Below are 5,568 nucleotides of genomic sequence, written 5' to 3' on the forward strand. Positions count from 1 at the left end.
GCTTGAATACGATTCACCAATAGGGGTGAACTGATTCTTTCTGAAAGGCTCTCTTGGGCGAGGATTGTATGGGAGATCATTTGGTTGGGGATTATATGGAGCTGGGTAAGGATGTGCATTTCTGGGAGGTGGAGCTCGGTTTTGTGTATAATATTGTGGCCATTTGCAAGGTTGCGTGTTTCATCACTGCATACCAACAAAACCAACCACCTGAACAGAACCTGACTAATTTGCTCACACCACAACCTCGTTAGTTTTGAGACATTTAACACATAGGAAATCGCACGTTGGGGATGCAATGCACCTAATAGTTAAACATTTCTACCATGTGTTTGAATGATAACATGTTTCATCCGGGCCTTACCTAACCCTTTAAGTATGTACCTCTTTTCTTTTATTTCTATCTCTATTTAATCACTCTTGATTTTTTCGTCTTTGTCGCTTTTTATTTTTTTTGGCATTCTCCTTTCTTTTTTTTGGTCACTCTTTTATTTTTTGTCACTCTCTTTTTTTCTCTTTTTTTTTCTTTTCTTTCTTTTTTTTAGCTTAATTTTTCCTCAGTTAATTCTATGGCTATGATCGAATCCGATGGAGATTGCCTATGTATCATGATGCCGCATGAATCAGATCATTACGTAGTTCAGAAGAAATCAGGAATAAAGTACACAAACTAACTCTCGATTTTTACTCATATACAAATAACTCCAATAAAGCTCCTAACAAGGAAAGTATTTTTGGATTTTCTTTTTAGTAGAAAGAAAGAATTTTTTTTTTATTTCAATTTTTTTATTGAATTATTGAAAGTGAGACTTCTAAAGAAGAGCAATTATTTTTTTGAAATTCGATTTTTTTTTCAATTTATTTTTGGAATTGTTGAAAGAAAGAATCAAAAAAAAGATTTTTTTCTCGTTTTTAAAGTTTCTTTTTTTCTTAATTTTTTTTTGAAATTTTTGAAATAAACACTTCTAAAGAAGAAATAAAATATTTTTGAATTTTGCAACTTTTTCTTTCCATTTTCGAAAGAAAAACTTCTGAAGCAGAAAAAAAAATATTTTGGAATTCAACTATTTTTTTTTTGGAATTTTCGATTTTTTTTTCTTTTTCATTTATTTATTTGTTTGTGATTTTTGAAGAAAAAAATCTGATTTTGATTTTTTTGAGGAAGAAAGATTTATAAAAGAAAAAAGAAGAAAATATTTTTGATTTTTTTTTTTGATGATTTGTTTTATTTTTTTAAAATTGGGATCTCTAAGAAATTATTTTCTAAAGAAGGAAGTAAAGGGAAATATATTTGGATATTGTTTTTGAAAATTGGGGGCCGGAACTGATGAGGTTTGCCTACGTATCTCACATCCGATGGTAATCAGACCCGCGTAGTTCGGTAAAACTGGGTACCTTTTTTTATAAAATTCTGCTACACTAATTTTCTAAAGCCGGTCGACAATGCAAGTAAGCCTTCCAAATGATGTATCAAGTAGCACATACGTGAACATGATGGTCTCAAATAGGATACCTGTCTTATACGGACCCGGCCCCTATGCCAAGTTTCGCTAAGTCAAATGCATGTGATGCACATAGAGCGAACCTACTAGGAAAACCAACCATGAGGTTTGTTCTCCTAGGTTTAAATCTTGGTGGAAAAGGTATCTAGACTGGCTTACTCGAGCGGACAACTCGAGCCAAGGAGGCTCAGTGTACCGGTAGCATTGCTTTCCGGCTTAACTGGTGGTGCTCCCCGCCTAAAATAAGTGTGACTAAAATCCTTCACCGGGTGTCAAACACCTCGGCTATCTCAAAGAAAGCGGGCTATGTCAAGCAAATGTCCAATTTTAATTCAAGAAGACTCGGAGGGGTGCGAGAGAACACAGTTTATATGTACCGTTCAAAAATATCAAAGCGGTTAAAAGCAAACAAGTAGAACATTATACCCAAATAAATCACAGTATATACAAAATTAATAAAGCCAAATAAAAGTCAACATGTACAAGCTCGAATTCTGGTTTTCCCCAGAAAAGTCACCAGAGCTGTCACACCCCTTTTCTACCCCTCAAAATAATAATAATATGTGTATGGGCCAAAGAGTTTTTCCAATTAAAGTGACAAAATTTGAATAGGGATTATTTTATTGTTCAGAGTCGCCACTTAGAATTGATTTTTTTGGTGTTCCAAGTCACCATTTATTTGGATCCCTAGTCAAAGGAAGGTTTGACTCTATTTTAATCGGTCCGCGAAAACAAAGTTCGGGTAAGGAATTCTGTTGACCAGGGAGAAGGTATAAGGCATTCCCCGAGTCCCGTGGTTCTAGCACGGTCGCTTTATTGACTTAAACTTGGCTTGAATTAATTTTGGACAAACTGTGATTTATATTATTTTCATGTTTTACCTATCCTCTTTTATCTCTTGATTATTAGAAAAAATTAAAGAATATTTTTGAATAATAAGATGTCATAACCACACTACCCAAGCGAATGCGTGATCGACAAAATTTATTATTTAGTCATAACGGCGCTACGCAAGCGAATCCGCAGTCATGACAGACGATTGTTAGCACGTTATTTACTTTTGAAAAATTGATACAATTGTGTTGGAGGAAACATTAACCCTCTTTTTTTCAGAAAATTTATTAAATGTCACTACCACGCTACGCAAGCGAATCCGTGATTATGACAAAAGATTTATAAATTAATTAAAACTATTGAATATGACATGAAATTGATGAATTAATTTATTAAAAGTTGAGCGTCACGCTACGCAAGTGAGTCCGTGAAGTTAAACCGCACCTACTATTTGCCTAACGTTTAAATTAATTAAAGGGAAACTAGTTAATTAAAATAGTAGAAAAATCTAATATTATTATTATTTTTTCGAGCTTTATAGTTAGGAAAAATTATGCAAATAAATGTTGAACCAACTTTATCTATTTTAAAAGAAATGAGCCAACTTCTTGTTAAAAAAAATGGGCCAGCTTGTAAGAGCTTTTGGGCTGCTGGAATTTATTATTAAAATGGGCCGAGAAATGAAGTTCAATTGGCTCAATGCTATATAGAAGAAAAGGGGTAATTTTGTTGTTTAAAGGTAAATGGGCCAACTTTTATCTTTGATTCAATAAGGCCCAAAGTTGATACAATCTTAGCTCTTTACTTAGTTTGAGTTCATGACCATTAACTACGTAGTCACAATTGTATAAACGCCCACTTTACAAAAATAGTCATTTTTGCAAATCTGGCAAAATGGCCAGATTAACAAAGATATTATCATAGCATTCCTAGAAGCATATGTTGACAGTGAAATTTCAGCAACTAAAACGAACTCATGCTATGTGTTATACACCTAAAGTCATTCATGATATACTTAGCATTGTTACTCGGATATAATAGCTTGAAAACATGCTTAAAAAATCCATAAATGACTTACATATCACATTCAAAAACTTACAACTCAATATTCAAGTATTATGAAGGACTATATTCACATTATCACATGCTTGATACATAACAATAACATACAAGCTCTTTTGTTGTCAAACTATTCATCACATCAAACACATTTAAATGGTGCAGCATGTTCAAGTTGTTCCCATTGCTGAAAATACGTACATTACGAGTCTTAAAGGATTACCTGGTAGCAAAAGAATAAACAGTAGTTCAGCAACTAAAGAAGCATAAAAACAGCAGCAAAACCAGCAGCAAATCCGTGTTAAAACAACCCGAAAACTTATAGAGGGAACTCAGAAACGAACTCTAAAGAGGACTTATACTTTTCTAAAAGTTTGCACTCTAAAATTCACTCCCAAAGCTCACCATTTCAGCTTACTTTTCATGTGTTCAACTGCTGAATTTTTTTTGTTTTTGTGACAAAGAAATTGTAAAAAATGCCCCCGGAAGTGTGATGGAGTCCCCTCTATATATCAAAACAACCAGCTATTTTAAAAAATTAAAAATCAATCTTTTTGACAGATTTTTCTACAAAATCTGCTCTTAAATTCAAAAAACAAGACTTTCTAGTTCAAATCTTGTTAAGTATTTCAAACAAAATCTGCTCTCCACTATTCAAAGATAGATTTTATTCAAATAATGTCCAAAGGTCTTCATTTTCTTACCAAACAATTTGACTTTTGAGTGTTGTACTCAAAGAGTCTTGAAGCAGTAAACAAACAACCAAACAAGTACCATATACGCTTAAGTATTTTTCATTACCTCACTTTTATTAATACAAAACTATTTTACTACTTCAACAAGTGCAAAAACAGAAAATTTAACATTTCAAACTTCAAAAACCTAATGCTAAAATAATTAATAATAGACAAAAATAAAATTTGAAAATTAAAAATAAAAATAAAAAAATCAGCCATGAAAAAGAATAGTATTTTACCATTTTACACATCAAAAGGCCGAAAAAATGGTGGTATGCCAAAGAGGGTGTTCCGGGAGGTCGCCGGAATTAGGCCGGATTTTGGTCGCCGGATTTTTGGGGTAGAATTGACATCAATAGCTAGGTCTTGAAGAGCTCTATCCATTGATGTAGGTATTTTGGGGTGGTAGTGGTTGGAGCTTCAAGAATTTGGGCAAAAAAGTGACGGGAAAGTTTCCTAGATCTAAGATTCAAGGAGTTTGAGGGATTTTTTTAGGATTTGGTTTGGAGATATGGAAAGAGGAAGTTGTGGAGATTACGTGGTGTGAATTTGGAGGTGTTTGGAGGTGGTCCGCCGGCGGCGACGATTTCCGACAGGCGACGATGGGCGGAGCTGGGGCGGCTTGGGAGGAGAGAGAAGAGAGAGTGATGAGAGGGAAAGAAGAGAGAGGAAATAATGGGGAAATGGGGCAAATTTTTGGGGATTTTAGGCTTTAAATACCTAGGATGAAGATCAAACTAGGACCGTTGGATTAAATCAAGATGGGTGGATGAGATTGAATCTTGTCACTTAACCAAAACGACGTAGTTTCAAGACAAAACTACGTCGTTTTAAGCTCTTCTTGGCAGCCCCCTTTTGGACCGGGTTTGGGCTCTTTGGGCTCAAATTTTGGGCCAATTTTGGCACAATTTTAATTAAATTACACTAGCCCAAACCCCACCCCATTTATCAAACCATTACTCAACTCTTAAAACCTATATATACACAAATAAGAACAAACACACACACACACACACATACATATATTATATATATAAAGCAAAAATTATCCATGGCATTTATTTGTCTTTGCACAACTGCCCCTCTTTGCTCGAGAACATGAAGAGTTTTCGTGCAAAGACAAATAAATGCCATGGATAATTTTTTGCTCACATTCACTCTAGTGGAAGCATTTTGAAAAAGGTGGTGACCGAACCTTGCTTCTGAGGTTGCCTACATATCCTTGGCTATAAAGGAATTTGGTCAGTATAGTTCTGGGAAAATTTGGTAGGTGGGACTACCAGACACTGGAGTTAAGACTGATGTTGTTGCTACTGTTGCTGTTACTCTTACCGTTACTACTTCTTACATCAAAAGAAAAAGAGAAGAGCACTACATTTGTCTGCAAACTAAGTGTACAAAAATTCCTATCAACATGTCTTCTAGAGTCAAATCTT

The 5,568-nt window shown here is 34.4% G+C and overlaps 1 long non-coding RNA gene across 1 annotated transcript; it reads right to left on the reverse strand.

Annotated features, from left to right (window-relative positions):
• Positions 1 to 3,444: 3,444 nt before the first annotated feature.
• On the reverse strand, positions 3,445 to 4,761 carry LOC142174868 (uncharacterized). Its single transcript, XR_012703959.1, has 2 exons — positions 4,372 to 4,761; positions 3,445 to 3,618 (listed from the first exon to the last, which is right to left on the reverse strand). It is a non-coding gene; the product is annotated as an uncharacterized LOC142174868 (long non-coding RNA).
• Between the last annotated feature and the right edge of the window lie 807 nt (positions 4,762 to 5,568).

This window comes from Nicotiana tabacum, chromosome 3 (genome assembly GCF_000715075.1).
Source record: "Nicotiana tabacum cultivar K326 chromosome 3, ASM71507v2, whole genome shotgun sequence".
In the NCBI taxonomy this organism is placed as follows: Eukaryota; Viridiplantae; Streptophyta; class Magnoliopsida; order Solanales; family Solanaceae; genus Nicotiana; species Nicotiana tabacum.